The sequence below is a fragment of the Panthera leo genome, chromosome D1, assembly GCF_018350215.1.
Source record: "Panthera leo isolate Ple1 chromosome D1, P.leo_Ple1_pat1.1, whole genome shotgun sequence".
NCBI classification, from domain to species: domain Eukaryota; kingdom Metazoa; phylum Chordata; class Mammalia; order Carnivora; family Felidae; genus Panthera; species Panthera leo.
Window position 1 is genome coordinate 23,808,866 of NC_056688.1, and position 24,956 is coordinate 23,833,821.

The 24,956-nt window shown below is 46.9% G+C and overlaps 1 protein-coding gene and 1 long non-coding RNA gene across 3 annotated transcripts in view; both read right to left on the minus strand.

The window, feature by feature from the left end:
- The window catches only part of KIRREL3 (kirre like nephrin family adhesion molecule 3), a 547,667-nt gene that overhangs the window by 439,614 nt on the left and 83,097 nt on the right, over positions 1-24,956 (minus strand). The gene's annotated exons all lie outside the window — the stretch shown is intronic.
- Positions 14,817-24,956, minus strand: part of LOC122200680 — a 34,206-nt gene continuing 24,066 nt past the window's right edge. Inside the window, exon 3 of the long non-coding RNA XR_006193893.1 lies at positions 14,817-15,427. This is a non-coding gene — a long non-coding RNA (uncharacterized LOC122200680). The remainder of the gene's footprint in view (positions 15,428-24,956) is intronic.

Sequence of the window (24,956 nt, forward strand, 5' to 3'; positions counted from 1 at the left end):
CATCCTTTGTAAAGGTAGAGCCAGGGGCTCCGAATTGGGTGCTAGACATCATTCTGTCTCATCTACCCGAAGCTAGGATGTGGTGCCTGGGCCCTCCTTGTCTCCCACAAATTCTAAGATGTATGATTCCAGGATTCTATGATTCCCTATCAGAAGTTCAATGAATAGGTAATATTTAGACTCTGTGGTGCCACTCGACGTTTACTAAGTGTTATGCATCAGGTATCTTCCTTCGGTTCAGTTAAATAAAGACAGAGTACCTGCTCTCTGCAAGGTAACAGGCTAGGCCCTAGAGCAATCGCTTTGAATCCTTTCCCTTACACAGTGATTCAAGCTGATGAAGGCCATTCGTGAATTTATTGGTGCGTGCATATATATACCTGGATTGTTTTCTCGTGCTGATGGTCCCAACACCCCTGTGGGGTACACTTCGGCGTTCCGATTTTACAGGCGAATGAACTACTGTCCAGAGAAGTTAAGGTCACACACCTAGTCAATGGTGGAGCCAAGACTTAACTGAGGGTGTGTTTGTTTCAACAGGTTTATTGAGGTATAGTCAGCATACAGTCAACTGCAGTTGTTTAAAGTGCGTAATTTTAGAAGTTTTGATGAGTGTTCACCAGGAAGCCATTCCTGCCATCAGAATAGGTAAGTTTTCTCATACATCTTTGTTTCTTTTTAAAATTTTTTAATGCTTATTTTTTACAGAGAGACAGCGCGCAGGAGGGAGAGACAGAGCACGAGCAAGGGAGGGGCAGGGAGAAAGGGAGACGCAGAATCCGAGGCAGGCTCCAGGTCCCAAGCTGTCAACACAGAGCCCAAGGCGGGGCTCGAACTCGCAGACTGCAAGATCACGACCTGAACCGAAGTAGGACTGCTAACCGATTGAGCCACCCGGATGCTCCTCTCAAGTGTCTTTGTAATCTCTCCCTTTTGCCCTCCTCCAGACGAGCAATTTTCTGCTGTTTTTAAAAATAAGTTTGCTACTTCCAGTACTTTATGTAAATGGAATCACATAGTAGAAACTCCTTCTTGGCTGGTGTCTTTCACTCAGCCTATTTTGAGATTCGTCTACAGTGTTGTGCATGTGTCTGGACTTTATTCCTTTCTGCTGCTGCTCAGGACCATGCCATCGTGTGGATGCCACAATGTGCTCTGATTTGGTGTCCACTTGTTTTTTGAAAGGTTTCCTCTTAGAAAAATGAAAAAGGAAATTAAAAAAAAAAAAAAGGACAACTCCTTCTATTCCTCTTACAACAGGAAATGATGATGACTCAGGTCTTACGTCTTCTTTCTTCTAATGTGTATTTATTTTCGAGTAAGAGAGAAAGCACAAGTAGGGAGAGGCAGAGAGAGAGAGAGAGAGAGAGGGAAAGAGAGAGAATCCCCAGCAGGCTCCACACTGTCAGCGCAGAGCCCGATGCGAGATCGAACACATGAATGGTGAGATCATGACCTCAGCCAAAGTTGGACGCTTCACCGACTGAGCCACCCAGGCGCCCCGGCTCAGGTCTTAGTTCTTCGCTATTTCCTGATTTAATGAACCAACACATTAGAACCTACAGCAGGACTTCTGAGCACAGCATCAGGAAGAGTCATCTCGAGCAGGCTGTGTTGGGACCTGGGCACGAAGACAGCAGCCTCTTTGCTTGTAGACAAGGAGAACTCACAGAGGCATAAACAATAGAGAACTTTGGAGAAATTATGAGAGCAATTTAAGAGTGGATAATTAGATATCTTTTGCAGGGTGTTCGGGAAATTAAATTAGCTTTATTTTTTTCCAATGAAGGTTGGGGGGGGGGGGAATTACTGTATAAAAACGTATCGCTGTGACTATTTTTCTAATATCCTTTGCCTTTCTTTCTTGCATATCCAAGGAAGTGGCACTTGTAGCCTTTAGCTGCGGCAGCCAATCATAGCCTGTAATTGCATTCACTGCATAAATTGTCAGTGTCATGAATAATACAATTAGTTTACATAAACCCCCAGCCACAATCACAAATAACTATGTGGTGGAGGATCCCGTGTCCTTTTGTTCTGGGCGGGAGGGTCAGTAGAATCTCTATAGTTAAATTCTTGAATTACAACAGAGATATAATTATTAGAGGGGGTTGGGCTGGAAACAGGAGAATGACGTGGAGCTCAGCGGGTCAGGGAAGACAACTGGCGTCCTCACTGAGAAGCCTTCAGAGAGTGCCTTGTACCCAGGGTGGGCACCCTGATAGCAATGATGGCCAGAAAAAGGGTCTGCAGCGCCTATCCCCGGGTGGGGGGCAGCCCTTGCTTGGCCAAGGCCCTCAGCTCGTCTGCAGGGGGAGTCTAGAGGGAAAAGCATGTGCCTGAATGCTGAGTGTTCCTTCCTGCCCCTGCTGTGTCCTAATCCAGGCTCCTCTTGTATTATCCAGTGGCCCCCAATCTACTTCTGGAAACCCACACACCACTCTGGCCCTGTGACTGGCCAACGTGCGGGCAGCTGTGAACGGAATCTCACAAAGACCCTTCCCGTCTAGTAGTGATTGAGTTCCCAAGTTTCCTACTCCCTGGTTGTGTGCAGAGGCACCTTGAGGGTCAGAGAAGTCCCTGCTCCACTTCTGTGTGACAGAGTGACTGCACGTGTGGGCCAAGGGCTTCAGGGAATTCATGTGGATGGTCAAGCAGTTTCTGTCAGCTTCTCTCTGCCTCTGTAGGCTCTGCTCAAATGCTCTGCCTTCTTTCCACGTCACTGAAGTGGCTGAGGTGATAAAAGAGGAGCCAGCGACCCCACGTTTCAACTCTGCTTGTCGGTCCATGGCTCCCCCTCCTGCCGGGGGGGCGGCCCCGGTGGTCCGTCACCGCAGTGGCCTGCCTGTGTCCCGTGCTCTCCTGGCCTCCTCCCGACGGCTGCCCTCAGCACTGCTTCTGGGTGGGTCACGTGATTTTTCCAAACCACAACCCCTTCTTCCAGCCCCCAACCCCAGCTCCCCAACAGAGTCAATTGTCAAGCTGACTGTCACCTCTTCTGTCCCCCACTCGCCTGATTACAGCCCCGAGCCCACTCTGCTGACTTCATTTAATGAGGTTTATTGTTTGTGCTTAGTAATTTTCAAAGCCCCATCACCCTCTTTGAGTTTGCTCTTAGATCTTCAGCCTGCCAAAGAGGTGGGCTTTTGAAGCTGCCTTCATTAATTCAGCACCTCGCTTCTGCATTTAACGGCACATGGGTTTGAAGTGTGCATAAGCCACAGTGGAAACATCTGAGGAGCTTCCCAAGATACTGCAAATTATAAAGGGTGATCAGGAAGTAGCACGGTGCTCTATCTCCTGGTGCCTTAGAACTTTATTCCTTATATCAAAAAGATCCTGGGATATCAAAATATCACTGTCTGACTCTGATAATGACTTCCTAGAGTTGCATACATTGGTGGAACACAGATCTAATTTTAATTATCGGCAGCTCCGTTTTTTTAATCTTCAACTGTTATAAAGGACGGGGGGGGGGGTGCTGGGAGGAAGGACAGAGAGGAGGAGGAAGAGGAGGGTGAAGGGGCAGGGCTATTGAGGTCTTGGGTCATGGCTGCCCGTGAGAACATCCTGCCATCCCTGTACCGAGGGTCCTGGGCTGCAGGTGGTAGGGGCTGCTTCAGCTGCTAGGGTGTCTTGCTGGTAACAGCACTGGCAGGCAGCAAATGACAGGAGCCTATCCCAGAGAAGCCAGGTGGCCTCATAATCAAGGCAAATGCACAGACTCCGGAAATCCCACTGAGCCAATTTAACTTCTGAAATCCAGCCCCGACCAGCTGGGTCAAAGAAGAAAGGCTACCAGGATCTGCTATCTCTAGGGCCGGGGCAGTGCGAGAGGCGATGCTGGGGCAGCAGAGGCAGGCAGAATATGACTCCTCCTCTCACCAAAGGAGGTTCCTGTTATCCTTGGGAAAGGGAGCGCAGTGAAAGGGATCTCAATGAAGAATGCCTAAGAGTATCTGCAAAGGTTAAGGTTGGAGTTTGATGTCCTTTCCGAAGTCAGTAATCATAGATTCTAAGACATCGCAAGCTTTGGGAACAAGGGAGGTGCTCCTCCCTTGCCTTGAACCTCAACTTCGAGACAGAGACCTGGATCCAGGAGACCCGAATTCCGGTACCGGCCATGCCAGTGGCCAGGTGCACCCGAGGGAAGCCACACTGCCTCCCTGGTCTTCAATGGCTTCATGTTGATTTTTCTAGCTATTTTTAGCCGGGGGAGATTTGCTTTTCCAAATGAAACTGTACATGCAAACTCAACACTTAAAGTAGCTAAGAGAGCCTGCCTTGGTGGAAGGGGGCCACACCTGCTCTGTGCCTGGCCTCCCTCTTTCCCTCCTGCCCCAGCAGACGTGGACAGACCTCAGAGGACCCCCGGCCCTTCTCAGATCCTAACATAAAAACAAAGCTCTAAACTAGCTTTACGACTACTGCGGGCTGTAAAACTTTACGACTTGATTTTAATCTGTACCATTTAGGATATACTCAGGAGGGCCCCCGAGAGAGAGGCACTGGTGACAGGCTTGTTTCTGGCAAAGTCAGCGCTTGCTTATTCTTAAGGAGGAAAAAACCCTGACAAGCCTGAGAAAATAATTTCCCTTTCACAACTTTATTATGATTGTTGAGCACAGCTGGAAGCAAGGCATGGCTGTGTGCGTGTGTGTGTGTGTGTGTGTGCATGAGCGCGTTTCTAGTGGGTGGGTGCGGTCAGAGGTTCAACCCCTTGATGATTTTTGGTTTTGGGGCAGTAGCAGCGTAAAGAGACATTATGACCTGACTCGAGTTTTGTGCATCTTATGGCCAGGGGGGCTCTGAGCTGGTAAGGGGCTTGGAGTTTCCTTACATTCCCACGTGAGTGTGCGTAGCTCACTGAGCCTCCCCAAGGGTGAATGAGGGACTCAAGCAGAGCTCGTCTAGTGGACAAAGCCACTCCTAGACACACAGTGCTGCTGCCTGACGTCCTGGCTGCAGGTTTGTGCCGGGACAGTGTGGAATCTTCTAATTGCTTGAGAGATACAATTTCCCTGTATCCCTGCACACCTGTTTTCATGCTGGGGACGGGTTTTGGTGTTACAGTAATTTTCCCCTATTGTTTGGCATCCCTGCATTCACATTCAAGAAGTATAGAAGACGAACAGTGTTCTCGGGAGAAAATTTCAGCAGTTAGGATTCATACAAACAAATGTACTGACTGCACATGCTTCCCCCATTTCCCTCAAACCACTCACAACAATTCAGATAAACATCTTTTCAGACGGCTCTTCTCCCAGAATTTCACTTCCTTTAAAACCGGTGATGGGGTTATATCTGAAGTCCCCGAACGTCCATCATGCATTTATTTTATCCAGCTTAGTGCTAGGCGGCAATTAGCAAAGGTAACACTAATTAGGTTTTACAATGTAATATGTGTCCCTCTAAACTTAAGTCATAGCATTTTAAGCTTCTAATGATTGCAAGGTCATTTTGATATTCTTCGTAATAGCAGGGATGCTAATGAGTATATTTGGTATGCATGGGAATGCCCCTGTTTCCTCTTGGGGCTTATTAGCATTTATTGGGGACACTTTACTTAATTTGTTGCTGAGCTCATGCCTTAAACGGAGCCAGTGAACCAGCCACCTGAAGGGCTAGAAGTGGGATCGACCCTCTCTAAGGCCAAGCTATCTGGGTTATTGCTAGAAAATCATTTGCTTTTCCTTGGACTTGAGCTTTACATCCTCTCTGTCCAACTGCCTTAGCTGGCCAACCTTCATCTCCCACCTCCAGATGCACTTCAACTTGCCTCTTCCCGATCAGAAAAAGATTATATTATTCAAGCAGGTATGTTATAAGTACCTTCACGTTCACAGTTCCGTGTTTCCATTATGCTGTCAGCATGTGCAGGATATATTTGCTGGAATCAGTTTCTGTTTCTTAAACTGTAAGCTCCTGGGAGGCAGAACACAAGCCCACGAAACAGTCTCTACAAGCGGCTCTCCCCAGCCCACATGTGGCTCAGAGTTCTGGGCAGGCTTCTGGGACACTGCTGTAGATAATGGGACAGTGGCAATGATAATGATGAGGTTCGAGCAGCCTGAGCATCAACCTCCCCAGCTTCAGTTGGAAGACGTGACAAAACATGTTTCCATGGGTGAAATGCCCGAACCGTCGTGTCAGGAGCAGGGGTCGGGGGGACGGGGGGTAATCTCAGGATGCCGTGGTTTTGAGAGACACTGGCAAGAACCAGCCTTCCTGTCTTCCTTCGATAGGAGTGAAGTAAGTCATCAATCGAGGGATATATGTGCAAACCGGACAAAGCTAGGTTGTCTTCATTCTTTTAGACCCTCGCTAAGTGCCTATCCCGGGACGCGATGATCCGGGTCTCCTGAGATTACGTGCCACGGTGGGGGCACCATGGCAAGCAGCTGGTGCCCCAACTGATACTTTACTTTTAATCATATGAAGGCGTTATGCAAGACCGGATGCTATGGCCTGACCTCCTCAGTGGGGGTCCAGGGAACTCCTTGAGGTAAGGCTGCTTCAGCTGAGCTGTAAGGGACCAGCCGGGATTCTAAGACAAACATGGACAGTAGCATGTGTGACAGTCCTGGGGCAGAAAAGAGCAAAGAGCTAAAAGAACAAGAAGAGGGCGGCACTGGGTGAGGCTGGCTGGCCAGGCTGCGGTCCGAGCATGCAGAGCTCTGTCGGCCACGCCACAGACCTCTACGTGTGTCCTTGGCCCTGCAGCATTTAAACAAGACAGTGACCTGATAACTTATCCCCTCCCTATGATATCTCCCTGACCAGTGATCGCATGAGCTCTTGGGCATGCCGGGTACTAACGCAGGAGTCATTTTACCCACCAGGAGTGTGAGATATAAAGATCATCCGTAACGTGTTCCATCTTTTCTGGGAATCTGCACGGTGTAGAACTCTAACCTGTGAGAATCAACAGATCAGCACCGGGAAAAAGCAAGCTTCTGAAAAGTTACTCCCGGGAACAGAGATTCTCCCATGGGGCGGCTTGTTCCTGGCAGAGAGGCCAGGAAAGAGATGGGGGTCGGGGGAAGAAAGGGACCTCCAAAGCAATGTTGTCTCACAAGCCCCTGGAATCTTCCTGCTGTCCCTTTAAGGGAACTGAATGGCAGATCGTGAAGCAAGGAGATTAGTCCCAGGTCTCAGACGCAGCAAGGGACTGAGTTATGACTCTTTAGTTATTGAAAGCCTGGGTGAATAGAGCGCTGGGTTCTTCAGCCTCGGGAGCAGGTGGGGGTCGGACATTTGTGCCTCCACGGCCCTCAGCCTCCCTTTTACTGCTGTCCTGAGCCCAATACAGAGCTCATTCTGTCAGGAGCCTCAGTGGCCGCATGGCCCAGCTGCGCCCATTGGCCAGGCAGCCTCAGGCCCCAGGCAATAAACACCACTTGCAGAGCACGCTTAATGTGACACAAAGAGAAGAAAGTGCAGTGGCTTTGTCACTAGAGCGAGTGGCACACTCTCATAGCCAGATAATGTAGAAATAAAGTGCATTCGTAATAGACAACAAAGGGATTATCCCCCATTCATTTCAAAGCACCCTTCATTCCACTCAGGGATTACATTTCTCTTTACTTATCTTGCAAATAGTTTTTTCTATTCTTGTTTTCTCTGACGAAGACATGCGTGGCTTATGGCAAATAGAAAATGCAGCCGTTTTAAAGGCAAGGCCTCCATTAATCACAGAGAAGTCATTCTCCGGGACATGACGAGCCCTCTAATCCACTGCGAGGGAGTCGGGTATCTAAGAAACTAACCCTGTACCATCCAAGGCAGAACTGCCCCTTTGTTGCGTCTGCGAGGAGGAAAGCGATCCCCAAGATAGAGCTGCATCTCAGAGCAACCTGAGCTGGTCAGGAGGCTTCTCTCTGTCTTCTCCACATTAGGTTCGGGGCTCCGAGGCAGGCTTCACAGCCCTCCTTTACCTCCACGCCACATACCTGTGTCCTTCACGCAAGCACAACGGGCACACTTTTTACGTCCACTTGGGATGGAGAAACCATCAAAATCCAGGAGGGAGAGCTAAGGGGTTTCCCCATGGATGGAATAATGGCACAGATGCCCCGGGAAACCACGGAGAAGGTGGGGCCTTCAGCACCCGCCGTCCAAGGGGTGGGAGATGGCGTGAGCGGGCTGAGGCTCCGGTGCCTTCGCAGACCCCAGGGCAGCGTGACCACAGCATCCACCCTGGCGATCTTTGACACCGTAGGTCTCGTCTGTACAACTGTTTGCCTCCTTAGGCCTTATCCAAGCACATTTTCTCCATCGTTTTCTTTACTGTTTGCACCCCTACTGAGCCCAATCACATGTAATCCTGCACCACACATGCAGTGGACACTATCATAAACATTGCCATGGCTTCTGCCTGATGTTGCGGACTCCTTTTCTTGGTCCTCCGAGCCCCTGCACTCACAGGACACTAGGAAGCAGGAAGTCACCGAAGCAGCAGTAGCAGACAAGGGGGCCTCAGTTGCCTTTCCTGTGCTCAATTCCCCCCACACATGCTGCCCTGTTCTTGCAACTGCCCAAGTTACTGCCAGAAGAAACGCATCTCAGGAATACTGACCGCAAACAATGCCACGACAAAAATAAACCCTCTGGCCACAATGGATTTGCTGGGCACGGGCCCCACTGGGAAGAGCAGGGATTTGGCGCAGGCCGGCCAGGGGGGGTACGGAGGCTGCTGAACGTTCTTCCCGGGCTGGTGGGAAATCCCACGGGAGAAGGCCGGTCATGGGATGTGAGGGGCGACCACACCGTTCAGGATGGACCTCCCTTTAAGGTACTGAAACCCTCACAGAAGCTGAAAAGCCTCCCCCGTGTGTGGTCTTCTTCTGGAAAAAGACACAAAACGAACGTCCAACTCAACGGGCCCTCGGTCCATCCTGAGCTTTAGACCTTTGTCCTTCACCCAGCAAACTCCCCACCACCCGCACCTGCCGACAGGATGGAGAGGGAAGCCCTGCTTGCACAGAGGGGTTAAGTTCACAGCCTCCTCCCGCCTGCGTATAACGGGACCATTAGGGTGTTTTTTATTTCTCCTCTCTGTGTCGCACAACGCCACATCAAAAATACATTTGCAATGGAGCTTATTTTCTGAAGATGGATAATTTGGTTAAATCTCTTCCACTTTGATTTCCTCTCTAGTTTCAGACGAGCAGCGGTACAGGCGGCAGCGGAAGCTTATTTTGTTCTCATGAAAAAGAATTTAATGACCCTCTGCTATAAAATTGATCCTCTGATAAGATGGCACTCGTGGGCTACTTGGACAGAAACGTTGAACCAAGTGAGTCCGCACATAGCCACTGATGTTATGACACCTCAAGTCGCAGCTGGGGCTGGGAGGACATGTGACTGTCTCTGCTCAGGCAGGGGGAGGAGAGGCTCGGGTTGTCCAAGCCGCTCAGACACGGTGGAGTCGCCAAAGTCCTACAGGATCCGTGCTGTCGTCATGAGGCCTGAGGTTGAGAAGCCCGAAGAGTTGCCTTACGAGGCCGAGCATTTTATGTCGGGCATTCCCAGGTTATAGTTGAGTCGTAACGAGGAAAAAGAAAGTAACAGCCAGATGCTGCTTCGTACCAATGAGGTAAGCAAGAATAAGACAAGTTGGGGATACTGAGGGCCAGGGAGCATGCGGGGAAATCGGGACCCCCGCGAACTAAGGGGGAGGATGCAAATTATTTAAAAATCTTATTATTTAAAATAGTATTTATTTAAAATAATAATATAACCATATATTATTTATTAATAATATAATGTTAATAATATAATACTATTAATAATAATAATATTTAAAATAATATTTAATAAAATACTTCAATTATCTAAAAATACACCAGGCACTACTTAATGAAATCTGGTATCCGAAGAAATCTCATCCGGTGGTACGAATGCCAGAATTCTCAAAGAGGTTCACGGGATGGGGAACGGAACTAGAAGCAACCTAGAGATCCATCAAAGGGGAACGGATAAGGGAAACTTCGGGAATACGTCAATTAGAAACAATAACCGGGTAAATATCTACACATACGAATGGTTCTTAAAAGCAGAGTCGGGTGGAAGAAGAAACAGAATTATATACGTAGTGCAGTGTCATTTAGATAAGTTAGAATCATTCACGGGGCGCCTGGGTGACTCAGTTGGTTAAGCGTCGGACTTGATGTCAGCTCAGATCATGATGCCACAGTTCATGAGATCAGCCCCACGTTGGGCTCTGTGCTGATTGCACAGCCTGCTTTGGACTCTCTTTCTTCCTCCCTCTCTGACCCTCCAGTGCTCGTTCTCTCTCTCTCTCTCTCTCCCTCTCTTTCTCTCAAAATAAATAAACATGAAAAATCATTCACACAGAAAATGCTACATATTTCGCAGACAGTCGTATATTTACATGTATTCATACACATATGTCAAACATAGAAAAGTTACCTACGGGAAGAGGAAGGGATATAGGCAAGAGGACCACGGGTAAAGGTAGAAAAATCTAGACCAGAGAGTTCTTCTTAGGTGGGTGAGAATACACCATAAGCTGAGAACTATGATTAACCCCAGGTCTTTGCAGCTTACATTCAATTTTTAAAATAGCACATAACTTAGAACACAAAGTAAATACCAACATAAATGGTGATTCTGATGGTTACAATCCAGGCTCCCTCTTTCAACTGTTCTCTGCATCTACTTATCTTACATATATCAGTAACGATGCCATAAAATGAGGGGATTCAAAAGCAGGTGGAAAATCTCTCCCTTTCTTGAGCTCCCTGTGACTATCAGGTAGTAAAGGCTAACGGAAGGTAGAAGGTCAATTAGAGACCATTACAAACTAACTGACCTCCCAGAATGGAAACAAATCCAAGAGATGCACTACACTCTTGTAAAAAGGAGATTTCCTATATATACGGCTCTAATTTGGGAAGTGCATTGACTTTGTGACTTGGCTATAATGATCACCTGGAAATGCTGATCAAAACAGGACCCTGTCTGAATTCTTTATAGCCTGTCACTCCTTATAGACACGAAGACAGCCAAGTAGATAGAGGTCATCAGTTATTTGCACTTGTGAAAATGTGACCCAGTAACCACTAAACAAAAAAATCTCTGATAATAGCAGTAGAAAAAAAAAAGTGGCACTAAATCATGAGAAAGGAAAGGAAGAAGCTAAAAAGTCAGTTGTGGAACACTGATAAACTTCCCGTTCCTGGAAATATCACGGTGTCTACTTTTCTCTCTCCCATCTAACCAATTTGCAAAAACGCAGTGCAAGACAGAACTTCCTCAAAGATGGATCACCCCAACCTTGGGAAAGCCATGCCATTCTTACCAACTGGCATGCCCAATGAGAAGATTCCCAGGGCTGAGGTTCTAGAAGCAGCTGTAGGGAAAGGTGCCACAAGCAAAAGGCTGAGTTGGGACACTGATTAAGCCTAGGGCTAGTGAAGTATCAGTTCCTGTTCTACAACATTTGGATACATCCTTTAGCTCACAGGTGATCCTCAAACCTGGCCCAAGACGTGCCATGGAGACCCAGGGGCTGCGTTCTACATGTTACACCAGAAAAAGTGAGCAAGCAGAGGCCCTGGAAGAAGCTGTAGATACATGACAGCTTCTCAGAGACTCTTCCAGAACACAAACCTCCTTCCACAAAGCTATCACCACTCTTCAGTTATGCAGATTTGCCGGTGGAGGGAAGCTACGAAGAGTCGTATTGATTGATTGGTGGTTGGTGCTCTGTGAAAGGAACAGCCTCATTTTCTCTGCTCCTCAAACCAGCTGTTTTGCACGGTGGAGACACACTGCCAGACTCAAGGCGCTAAACGCAAGCGTGTCTGTTCCCATGTGTGCAAACACACAGTTCTCATGTGCCTAGTGCGTAGCAAGTAGCTTAATACCAGGACATTACTCCTTTGGTTACCCATCCCTGCATTCTTAAACCAAAGATCCCTCCACCACCAATGATGAAGGAGGAGGCGGATTCAGTTGGGGTTCAGAACTACCCAAACGTCTTGCCTGTAGGGTTCTCAGATGTGCAAAATGCAGAGATGCATGCGAACAGAAATGACAAAAAAAGACATCACAAGTCTACTGATGACAACCCAGGACTACACATTCGTCTTCTAATAACGTGCTCACATTCCCTTCTTTCTGCAAAGAGTTAAACAGAAAAGTAATTAAACAATGATTTCTTTATAAGTGCTGGACTTCTGAGGCCTGTTTTCTCTGTTGGAAAAAAAAAATAGATTTAAGATAATGGCCCTATTCTCCTTAGAATAAATTAAGCTCAGAGATAAAGAATTCCATTACTAATGCCTTTCAGCAAAGCCCAGGCATCCTTTAAAGTCAAACTTTAAAGTATAATGTGCCGTGATCTTGTTGAAATCTTTCCTGTAATGATATTTAAGTGATGGGCAAGGGTATCAATGGTTCAGGCAAAGTATTGATTGTATATCTTCAGGGCTGCTGAGCTCTCTCAGAGTATTCTGTTGGAGGGAATGCACTGCACTTATTTAAAGACGCTTTCAAAACAGTTACAAGTTAAGTCGAGTAATTGCTTTTTCTTGGAAGCTACAGGGAAAGAAGGCAGGTTGGGAGAGGAAGAGGACGGGAGAGGAAGCTGGAGGAGACTCAACGTGGAACTCAATGGCAAAGACCAAAATATGGAACCAGGAACCAGAGCCAGGACACGGGACCTGCTTCAGGTTACAGATTCTTACTAGTGTTCCTCTTTCATCATTTTTCTGTTCTGTGGGAAGAGCTGACAAAGGACCTGTTGTCACCCTTGCAGCAAGAAGTTATCCCCCTTCCCTTGGGGAGGAGGGGCTTCTTGAAGAGGAGAGAGTTGCTAGGCTGGAAAATCTGCCCTGTCTCAGCAAATGCAGCCCCATTCTCTTGGGAAGCCAAAGTGAAGAGTCAGAAGGAGCCCAGGGACAATTCAATTAGCGATGAAACACAATAGCGACCAGACAAAGAATGGAGGATGGCTTGGGACAATCACGACCTTGCAGGGAACCTCTTAATGGGGCTAAAAGCCCTCGATATCCCATCCAATCATCTGAACCATAGCCCTCCCTATGTAAGTCCCAACTTGAGTGTCTGAAGCCACCATATATGATGCTGAAAACAGGAAGACTAGTCCCCAAACGTGGATCTGTAATTTCAATTCATTGCCCCTACATAACTGTAGACTTCTGGAGGGTAGAGATTGAAAAGGTCCTTTTGTCACTTGACAGTCTCAGTCAAATACATGCATCTGGAGGGTGCCCAGTATAAACTCGTTCAATAACGTGTTGTCCTTCTTGAAACAAAGAAACAACCAATGAGTCTGCCTGGCACTGAGGCCATCCTAGAGTTCACAGCTAAAGTGACCCCAGCTGGGACACCCCCACCACAGCATGAAATGTCTCATGAGCAGTGGAGCGGAGGCTCTGTGGCCCCATTCTTTTCTTCCACAGCACAAGGAATAACACCCCCCAGTGCCCAGCACGCTGGGGCCTACAAAGCACATCCTGGATCCTGGGTGTCACTCTTCCGACAGAGACACCCACAGAGCCTTGCTCTGATGGTGTGACCATCATGGAACATGCAGAGGGCTTTGGGTTCTGTTGGGCAACCAACTGGTCCACCTAAAGGTGTTGTGGGTGACACTAGCAAGGAAACACCCACTGTGTAGAGGGGTCTAGATAAGTGACAAGAAGACTCAGTTCCTGGGTGGATGGAACATACTTTTGTGTCTTCATTGGGGTTCCTTCCCCTTGTTAAAAACTTACGGCTTACTCTTAGTTTGATTCTTTGCATTGAATATTCTATTTGAAATATGTACGCACACACACACAGCATTTACATCATGCAGATTTGCTCATCACTTTAAAGTGTGTATTTCCCGTGAAATGAGTTTATAAAAGGGAATTCAGAAGAATGTACTCATAACTCTACCACCCTGACGTGGCAAATTCTTTAAACAAACATTTGTTTGGTACCAGCTGTGTGGTCAGGCTAAGTGCCGATTCCTGTGGCTACAGAAGATTCCTGTGATTCCTTACGAATCCACAATCTGTTGGGGCAGATGAATGGGAAAACTGGAGATAATATAGCGTGTCAGAAAGTGGACAGAAAGCTGGGCAAGCGCTAGGACGCAGTTTCCTTCCAATATTCTGTACGGAAAAATCTAGTTCCAATCACGGAAAAGATGCAGTCTGGCATTCTGTTTTCCTCCAACCTATGTTTTAATCACATTTCTTTTGGAGGATATGTGGATGTGACTTCCCTCTCTCTTTTCTTTAAATAAACAGAAATCTGGTTACCAAAATGCTACCATCCAACATCTTTGCTATATTTACTCGATTCCTTCACTTGAATAATAATAATCTTGTAAAGAAGCTTACAGGATTCTTTGACCTTGTGAAATAAGCAAAAAATAGTACCATCATTCACCCAGCACCATATTGTACTCCTGCCTGTTGGCTTCTTGCTTGTCTAATTACTCGAAAAAGAATAGCTGTGGTAAAGCACTTTCTTATCTGCAAATATGCTTTTGATTTAAGAAATTATTATAGAAAAATGCTGGAAGCCTTGTAGTCATTTTTGCTATATTTAGAAAGAAAATAGGGGCACCTAGGTGGCTCAGTGGGTTGAGCATCCGGCTTCGGCTCAGGTCATGATCTCACGGTTTGTGGGTTCGAGCCCTGCATTGGGTTCTGTGCTGATGGCTTGGAGCCTGGAGCCTGCTTCGAATTTTGTGCTTCCCTCTATCTCTGCTCCTCCCCCGCTCATGCTCTGTCTCTCTTTCCCCTTCAAAAAACATAAATAAAAACATTAAAAAAATTTTTTTTAAAAAGAAGGAAAATAACATCCCTCTACAATTACCATTTGGTATGAGGTTTACACACTCATGTTTTCCCTTCCTTCCTGTCTTTTTTTAATAGACTTGTTTTTCTTTCTTTTGGGGGGTTAACAATACAAGGATCATAGTTGCACAATTATTAAGAAGAGGCCACTTAAATTCCACCCTCCGCAGATACAGTCTGTGGCAGTGTTTAATTAGAGATTAAAATTGAAGAACTGAATAGTCGAGGTTGCTAATGAATTTGAAAACTCAGCAAAGCAAGGAGAGTTGAGCATCTTTCTGGCCTTGCTTTCTTTTCTGTCGCTCTTCTCATTTCCCCCTATTATCACATTTCTGACCTTGACTGCTGAGTTTATTACTACTCACAACCCCGGTCTCAGTGGAAACAAAAAAACTGTAGCCTTTTTTGCTGAGCTCCTGGAGTCATTCAGTCTACTGGATTTATGACATGTTCAGAAGGTTGTACCTGCAGGAGGCTGGCAATTAAGAAAATGAGATACATTGGACCACCAACACTTTCCGGAGTCACCTTAATAGGTCAACAAAACAGTAGCTGCCACTGGCTGGAAACAGAAGATGGTCCTAAAAGAAAGAAAATTCAGTGTATCACAAGCTGTATTGCCACCTCCCCTGGGGAGACTGGGTTATTTGGGCACCTTGCTGGGTAGGCTTGCGTTAGCTTTAGGCACCAACCATGAGCACAATCCCTTGGTTCGCCTTGGACCAGAACCAATCCTTCCCAAGGTGACCCCAAGACAGACCTGCTCTGGGTAGGCAGCATATTTCAAGCCTGCCCTAGAGGTAATGCTCAAGCAGGGGTTTTCAACATTATAAGGAGGCTGGATTATAAGACCCTGAAAGTCTTTTGCTATGATTTTATGAAGATAGCATAAAGCAAATTGCCTGGCTTTAAGAGGGCCATCCCTTTTGAAACCCCTTTGTAATACAAAGGCAAAGCTTCCAGGACTATTTTTTATCAGTTGGACATTGTACTTCACATGATACATTTCAAGCTTCATTTGGCACAAAATCTAGGTAGTTTAAATGAACATTCAAGGTAAACGTCTGCATTTTTATGGCCAAAGGCCCCCACACTTGTGATTATTTGATATTTTGCTGTTGTGGGGTAAATTGTGCCTTGATATTTACTGCATTTCCAACTCTGATCAGACTGATTACTCGTAGGAATATTACAGCTGATAAAAGAGATGAGGTTTGAAGCAACACCAACATAGTAGACTTCCGGTCACAAAATTTTTTATGAATAAGAGGTCATTCTTAATAACATTTCCTTAGGATTTCATAGCCACACTTCTCAGCTCAGCTGCTGATCGTTTTCTACTGATGATTTTAAATATATATTTTTGACAGCAGGGAAAGAAATATCTTTTTTTTTTTTTTTTTTTTTTTTAGAAATATCTTTTTTAAGACTATTTCTCTCGGGGCACCGGGGTGGCTCAGTCGGTTGAGCGTCTAACTCTTGATTTCAGCTCAGGTCATGATCTCTTGGCCATGAGATCAAGTCCCTGCACTGAGCCTATGTTGGGTGTGGAGGCTGCTTAAGATTCTCTCTCTCTCCTTCTATGCCTCCCCCCCGCCCTCACACACACACACACACACTCTCTCTCTCTCTCTCTCTCTTTCTCTCTCTCTCTCAAAAAAAAGACTATTCCTACTTGGACCAAGAAAATCTGTCTCCTGCCACTACTTAATACTTGGGGGGAAAAGGGGTAAAGGGAGGAGGTATGCATAATGTATATATTTAATCTTGTCTTATCTATTTTTATTCCATGTTCACTCAATATTTGTAACATTCTCTCTGCATCTGTAAGCATCAATGCTATTCTTCTGAGACATTAAGACCCCAGAGAACAGAAACTGTGGAATGTTCTTTGAAGGCATCCAGGGCAGTTCCAAGTATAGCTATAATATATAATAAATGATTGGCTATAGATGATGAGGATGATGTTATGATAAAGAAACAGTAGGTAACGTATTAACCTGCCTTCAATGGGTATTTGTGGCAATGCTTCAGGGGAAAAACAGTCTGTGGGAGTCTGGATCATTCCCTGGTTTGGCCAAAAGGGCAGCATTAGCTAAGCTTACGGTATTAGGCTATGAGGGCTGCTGGCTGAGCATTTGAACCAGGTGTATGGGATTCCCGTGAGGCAAATGCAAAACCTCTTTCAACTGCCTTGTTTTCTCATTTTCAAAATGGTACCACGGGGTAAAAAGCCCTTAAACAGCCTCCATTCATCAACTCGGGTGAGGGCCACACATTAGCTAGTTGCTTCCATTAATTCTCTTTTTCACTGGGATTCTAAGCCTAGGAGACAATGTGTGGCGTTTATTGTTCACTGCTCAGGGGTCAGACGGTAGGGAGAGAGGGTCTTTCTTTTGAGGCCTTATCGGACCTGTCCCACTTGTGATCTGCAAGCACATTTAAAGTCTCATTGCACATGCTGGATTGGCATGCGATTCAGCGTGTTGAAAGGCGTGTCCCCACTGTCTAACCTGTCTGGCTGTGAACCCACAACAAAACCTCAGAGACGTACATAAAGTGGAGTTATCACCCACCTCCTCCACCTGACAACACAGAGCCCTGTCTGCAGGCTGTCAGTCCAGGCTCGGTGGCTAAGGAGCGTGCCGGCGAGTGGTTACAGTGGGAACGTGAGTCCCCAGAGGGTTCCAGGGAGTCCCTTGGGCACACCCGCCAGTGCAAGATTCCGGGTGCAGCGGAGTTAAGTGTGGAGGAGAAACAGGCTAACAGGCAGAGGGACTCTGTTTGGGGCTCGTACACAGTTGTCAGTTCTGGTCTCTAGGTCAAAAATCATTTTATCTGCTAAACTGGATGCTTTGCAGAACCAAATGCCAGGCCGACTTCAAGGCTGGGAGGTGTGCCGAGCCCCAGGATTCGCTTACACGGCTGTGGGCTCCAGCCCTGCCCTGCTCCTCCCCTATTCTCATATTGCAGACCCCGCTCCCTCTTTCTCGGCATACTGTCTCCTTTGAAGACTGTTTGACTGGCCCTCTTTCTGCCTGCTGACCATTCAAGAGGCAGGAGGTTCAAAGATGTGACGCCCAGTCTCCGAAATCAAAGTTACCCTGCCACGCATTGCTGTTGGTGGTGTTAATTTCATCAAAGAGCAGCGTGAAAAGATTAGGAGGCACTGGGAAAGAACTGGGATCCTTAGTGTTTTTTCAGTAGAGGGAAACTGAGGCCCAGGCAAAGGAAGTATTAACAGCAAGATTACTCCCAAAGAGACAAGTTGCAGACCATATGTGATGGCAAGGACCTGAATAATGATTTCCTCGTAGCCTTGACTTAGATCTCCTTCCAGCCGGTAAGTGGATGGGGATTCTCCTGCCCCAGGAGTCAGGGTATTTTCTTCAGATCTCATTTCCTTTCACAGTTTTTAGCACTGGGGGGAATATTATCACTAATAATCAGGCAGAGTATTAAGAAAAAGATGCGCGTTGCACATATTACAAGACAAAGCAGACCCCAAAGCTCTCCGGTGTAGCCCCACGTATGAGGCTGCATTTGGCTTCCTTCTGTCATGTCTGCCTCACTGTGGATTGCTCTGCCTTTCTGAGTTCCATGGAAGGGAGTCAGTGGTTTGGCTGAAGCCCAGATTTTCTGCTTCTGAGTTATTCTATTTGACAGGGGAAAAGCATAAAGAAAGGCTCATCATTTGGACACCCAAAGAGAAGAGGCAGAAAATCTACGAAGGTATCTTCAGTTCCCTTGTTTTTTTCAAACGTGGGCACCTGTCTCATGCTTATCAGTCCACATGGTGCCTGGCACACAATCGATCACTGAATCAATCAGGATATGGCATCACTATTACTATTGCTACGTTTCAATTTCGACTTGGTCAAAATGTAAAACCACCTCTCTTCCAGCTACAAGTGTCCCTTGAACTCTTTCCCAGACCCTGCATTGACCAGACATGGGAAATAAGCCTGAGCTCCCCATGCTTCCCACGTCTGCCGAAGATGCCCTGAACACCGTGTTATCCCCTGGGGTGAGGGGGGGGGGGGAGGTCGGCATTCTATCAAATCATCATCTATGTCAAATATGGTTATGAGTCTTTTCACCAAAGAACACCACAGTTCTCCCAGCACTTTGTGTTGGCTGCAACAGAGAGGTAATTGAAATGGAAGGGAATTTCCAATGGCATGTAACGTCGTGAAATATAAGAAAAAGACATCTTGCAGTCACCAGGCTAGGTATTTTGCTGGAAGGACAGGTTGAAAAGCAAGAGAGAACTTCAGCCAGCAAAACATTTTTTTTTTTTTTGTTTAAGTGTGAGATTGGAGCTCTTGTAGCACATGTAACATTTGTTCAAAAAGTGTTCTGGGGACCAGCTATGGGACGGGACAGTTCAGAACTGAACTCTGGAGCTGCAAGATGAATGGGTCTTTCACGTAACAGAATGATGAACCCAACGTATAAACGGAAAATGAGAATGAAGTGACAGAGACAAACACAAAGCCAGCAAGATCTGGTTTCTGCTACCCTTCTCTCTCATCTCTTCCCACCTTCCCTCTTGCTCGTTTTCTGCAGTTTCTTTGCCACACCCAGTCCCATCCTTCCTGAGGGCCTTTGCACTGCTCACCTCTCTGCCTGGGATGCTTTGCCCCCAAGCGTCTGCATGCCCTGCTTGCTTCGCTCACTGCCTTCAGACCTTTACTTACATGTCACCTTCCCAACAGAAAGGTGACCGCCTCATGTGAAATTACACCACCACGCCCAAGACCCTCCAAGCCTCCTCCCTGACTCCAGAGCACTTATGGTGCAACCTTTCACATCTGTTACTTACTTTGTTTAGTCTCCTGCTTCCCCCGCCTCAGAATGTAAGTTTCACCAAGGCAGGGATCTTTGTTTTGTTTACGATGGCATCTCTGGCTCCCAGACAGAGAACGGACATTTGAGAAACAGTGATTAAATAATCGAATCTAGGTGAACATTCCAACTGGTGCCTTCTAAGTTCCTAAACACCAAAAACTAAAGAGATCTTTGCGATCATTTCATCGAGCCAAAGCAGGGGCTCTGGAGTCAGACTGCCTTGACTCAAACCTGGGCCCCCTCCCTTACGAGCTGTATGACTTTGGGTAGGTCACTTACCCAAGTCACTTACCCACTCTGCCTCAGCTTTCTCATGTCTAATATGGGGGCAATAATAGGGACCCTCCCACGTAATTCTTATGAAGATTAATTATAATTATTATATAGAATACTCAGAACAGGCATGGTATAAGATAAGCATTATAGAAATATATTACGACTGTTATTAACAAAACCAAGGCTACAAGAGCTAATTTGTTCAAAATCACTCATTCATTCAACAAATATTTATTTATTTATTCATTTGTTTATGTATTTATTTTGAGAGAGAGAAAGAGAGAGAGAGAGAGATCATGTGCATGTGAGCAGGGGAGGGGCAGAAAGAGAGAGGGAGAGAGAAAAATCTTAAGCAGGCTCAGCACTGTCAGTGCAGAGCCTGACACGGGGCTCGATCTCACGAGTTGTGAGATCATGACCTGAGCTGAAATCAAGAGTCAGACACTCAGTCCACTGTGCCACCCAGGCAACCTCATTCAATAAATATTTAAGTGCCTCCTACCTACCAGACACTGGGGATTTTGCAACAGATTAAATAGAATAGTATCTGCTTTTAGGGGGCCTGTAATCTGTGTGGGGAAATGAATGTTGAACAAAGAGTCATGTAAATACATATAATCAACATCTAGATGAGAGCTATGAAGACATAGGCCACTGTGACCTTGAAGGATGGAAGACCTAATCTGTATTCTCAAGAGGCTGAGGAGTAATGCAGAGGCATCCTTCCAGAAACAGCACACCCACTGAGACTTGAAGGCTGAGAATAAATTAGCCTCTACAGTAGGGTAGAGTAGGGTAAGACAGGGCAGGGGTGAATTTGGAGAGGAAGGAGTTAATGGAAGTCATGGAACCACCTAGGTTCCAGTCTAGGACTCCTTCCATCACCGGATGATGGCCATGGGATTGACCGTGGACTTCTTCACTAACCTGACCCTTCACTCACCTGACACTTCCTCAAGGCAAGAGAGCAAGGACTCTTTCTTTGTATTGTAGAAATGCCTGGCGAGTGCACCCAAGAGGTACCCACAGAATGAAGCCAAAGCCTGCTTCTTCAGCACTTGCTAAGCACCAACTCACCAGTGTGGCTCTGACCATGAGAGGGATGCTCTAAATTCAGGTACACAACCCCCCCCCCCAACACCGCTATGGGTAATTTATAACTGGAAACGGGCTGTGCTGACCGGGGTCACAACAGCAGCCGACTCTGTGGTGCTTTCCACTCTTTCAGTAGGCGAGGAGTCTCCTGGGAAGCCGCCAGGGGAAGGGGAAATGATCTTTGTTCTCCATAAACCCAGAAAAGGCAGTATCCAGACCTCAGAGACGACCTTTGGCTATTACTGTCTCAGCATTCGTGGAAATAGTTGTGCATGGGGCCGAAGCACCGCCATTATAAAACACTTGGTTAAAATATGGATTAATCCCTGGGAGGGTGTTATGCAAGATTCAGATATATGGTCTGTGATATGGATAGGATATATTTTTTTATTGCAATAATAAGTTTCTCAACTCCTAATGGACCCTGTATTAACTGAAGATGACAGGGAGCGAGGAACGGAAAGCCAGCAATTTGTTAAGGTTGCAGAGCAGCAGTTCCAGGGGTTGTAAAAGATAAAACATTTCGGAGTCATTAAAATCACCCTAAATTGTCTATCTGAACTCAGAGCAACAAACCTAACTCAGTCCTGAGTCTATCACCAGACATCTTTTTCTTTATAGTGTTTTGACTCCACTGGACGTGGCATACAGTTCCATCTTCCACTCCCAGGAGCATCCGGGCTTTGAAAAGACCCATCTCAGGGCTTCCTGGAGGAGGTGGACTATGTGTGCTCGAGAAGAGGAAAGGAGGTAGCTATTTGGTGCGTACACAGCCCTGGGTACAAAGGCTCTCGTTTAAAAGAAGAGGAAAGGGTTAACCAAGGAGTACTCTGCCTGGCTTGGAAGAAGGGATCTTCTGGGGAATCTTCTGTTCTTTCTGGAATTGGGGGCTAGCAAGCAGAAAAGGCCTTTAAACCCTTGAATGGGACTCTAGTTGTCTATATGGGTGACAAGAGGCATAACAAGGGTTTGAGAAGAAGTATGTCAGACTCCTGAGTCAGGGGGTAGTTTGAATGATAACTCTTGCTACTATTTACGAAGAGCTTACTAAAGCCCAGATCCCATGTTGAAGTATTTTCATAAACTAATCCATTCAATTCTTAGACAATCCCATGAGGTAAAATCCAAGATTCCCCATTTTATGGAGGAGAAACTTGGGCGAATTTCTCAGCGTCTCCAAGGCTCAACACCAGATGGCTAATAGGGCAGCTCAGTTGGAGCTCAAACCCCAATAAACTAATCTACATTAATGCATTAGCCAGAACATGCCTTGCTTCCCAAAAAATAGTATATTTACTCTGATGGAATACAGTAAATTCTTAACCCTTCAGGACCCATTCAGTTGGTAGAGGCCAACATGTCTGATGGAGGAGACCACTGGGTATCCTCGCTCTCAGATGACGTCCATGGCAGGAGAGGCCCAGCAGCGACTCTGGACTGGACCCTCGGACTTAGCAGTAAGCAAGACTGAAAGATTCATGTTCCAATGGCCAGAAGGAAGGAAAGGTGGGCTTTTGAACCCTGCTCTGCAACTGCCCCTGGACCACAGTGACTCTCCCTGTATTTTATCCTCTTTGGGGGAGAAAGTCATTGTGATCAGAAGGAAGAGGGGTGGAAGGAGATGGGAGGGAGGGGAAGCAGCAAAAAGCATGAAGCTCCAAGGGATGACCGAGAGAGAGGGTGGTGCCGATGACAATGACAAAGACGTATTTCCAGAAACACCCTTCCTCTCTTAAGTAGGAATCCAAAGGGATAGGAGGCTACCAAATAAAAGACAGTCCTCATGCTGAGATTCTTCCTTGAAAATGGCATTGTTGTCAAACTTGGAAAACAGTTTCTCACCCCAAATAAAAAACTGACACTGTCTAATTAGAAAAAAACTTAACAGAGAATTTGCAGACAGAAGGAAGCGGCCAATGCATCTGCTGAAGGAGGCTCCCTATGGCTCAATCCAACATGGATCTTGTTGCAGAGACAGAGAAGGGCAGGCACTCTGGTATTAAAGCTGCCCAACCATTAAATTACCTTCATGGTTTTGCTGGCCACTGGCAGCCAGAGAAGGGAAGGCTCAGCCCAGATTTCTCCTTGCCTCACCCCTCTCCCCACAAGAGGAATGATTTGACATGCGGACAAGGAAGTGGTAAGGGTAAAAGGTCGGGGTGGGTGGGGGGAGGACAGAGGGACTATTATGGAGCAATTTCCTCTTCTGGGCCCCAGTGGATACGGGGATGTTTTAATTAAGACAGCATGTGGGATGACCCAGTTGAGACTGGGGAAGAAGCCCTTCTTCCAGCGACAAGCACCTATGGAGAGAGGCCCAAATCGTCATTCAGACCACCGGCAAGTGCGAGACTAAGTCTGGAGGGCCCACGAAGTGAATCCAGCCTCTAAAAGGCGAGTCTGGAGACCCAACTCTCTTTTCAAGAAGACAAGGCAGGGCGAAAGCGCGAGTAGGAAGAAGCATGGACTCATTCCCTGGAGGTGTGCCCACAGTCTGTACCCCCCTGCCCCCGGCAAGCTCAGGTGGCCCAGAGTGGCTCTGAGGGCCTAATCGGTGCTGTCCGCATGTGCCTTGAACTCGTCGTCTCTCCTCAGCCCCTCCTGTCCCTTCAGCTCTGTGGACCATGTATGCTATCTTCCAAGGTATCTCTTCACCTCCTTCTACACCGATCACCCCTTTGCATGTGCCACTTCTTCAGCGAACTTGCTTAAAGACTTTCGGTGACTCCAGCCCTGGCACTTTCACACTAGGCCCCAACCAAGAAGATCTCACACCCGCACACAAAACAGGCAACCCACCATGAGCTGTGAGATGGAGATAACTCATCCTGTCCATTAGTTTGGAATAAGATCCTGATGCACAGAGGAAGGGAGAAGAACCGTGCCTTCATCCACGAGAGCATGCTGTGTAGCTATGGGGCTCCTGCCCCTGCCACTCATTATATAATGTTTCCAGGGTTTCTTGTTTCGAATTGGAGGCACCACAAAGCATCCTGCGGTATCAACCTAATTACCAGCCTCTCTCTTCATTCCCACTGGCTTGGCAGGTGAAGCGTAGCCAAGAGGGACTCGAAGTGATAATGGAACCTAGTGATGAACTTCATCCATTATTATAATTATCAGTGCGATGTGTCATGATGACCCACAAGAGGGTGCTGAGTCGTGACATCTGGGGTGCGCCAATCAGTCAGCACAGGAAAGAGAGGCAATGCCTTTGAGAACCACCGGCTCTCTCGAAGAGGCTCTCAGCCAAGCAAATGTAGTTCACTGAAGTGGCTGATAGGCAGGTGAAATTTAAAATGCACCTCTGGCCTTAATTACCCGATGAGGTAAGAATGTTGTAGTCCTCCAACACCTGTAGGGTCTGGGCTCATCTCTCCCATCTTTGTATAATATCCCTTCTCCATGAGATGACCTGGGAGCAGTGGTGTCTTCAGGTGATACCAGATTTTTGAGATGTGGTTGGCGGATGTGGTTTACCCCCCGAATCCATTCCATTTCTCCTCCGTCGGATAGCAGCAATACCACTTAAGGAAATGACCAGCTCCTTGGATGAGCCTGATGGGTTTAAGGGCTCTCCAATCCCCCTTCTCAGTAACCACTTCAGAACTGGCTGGCCTAGTGGCCCTAGGAACTAGTGACCTAACTAAGATCTAATGACCCTCGTTAGACCCAAGAGATGCAAGGAAGGATGGCTGAAAGGTGTTTGCAGAGTGATGGATGTAAACCTAGCACACTGCCTACATCGCTGTCGCTAGCTACTGTGTGGCCACGAAGAAGGCCAGCATGGGGGGAAAAGGCAATCCCAATCCATGGAGGAGGAAGGATTAAGACAAAGAGAGATGGACGCAGTGCCTCCATTCAACGGTGCCTCACTCTGGATTTCTG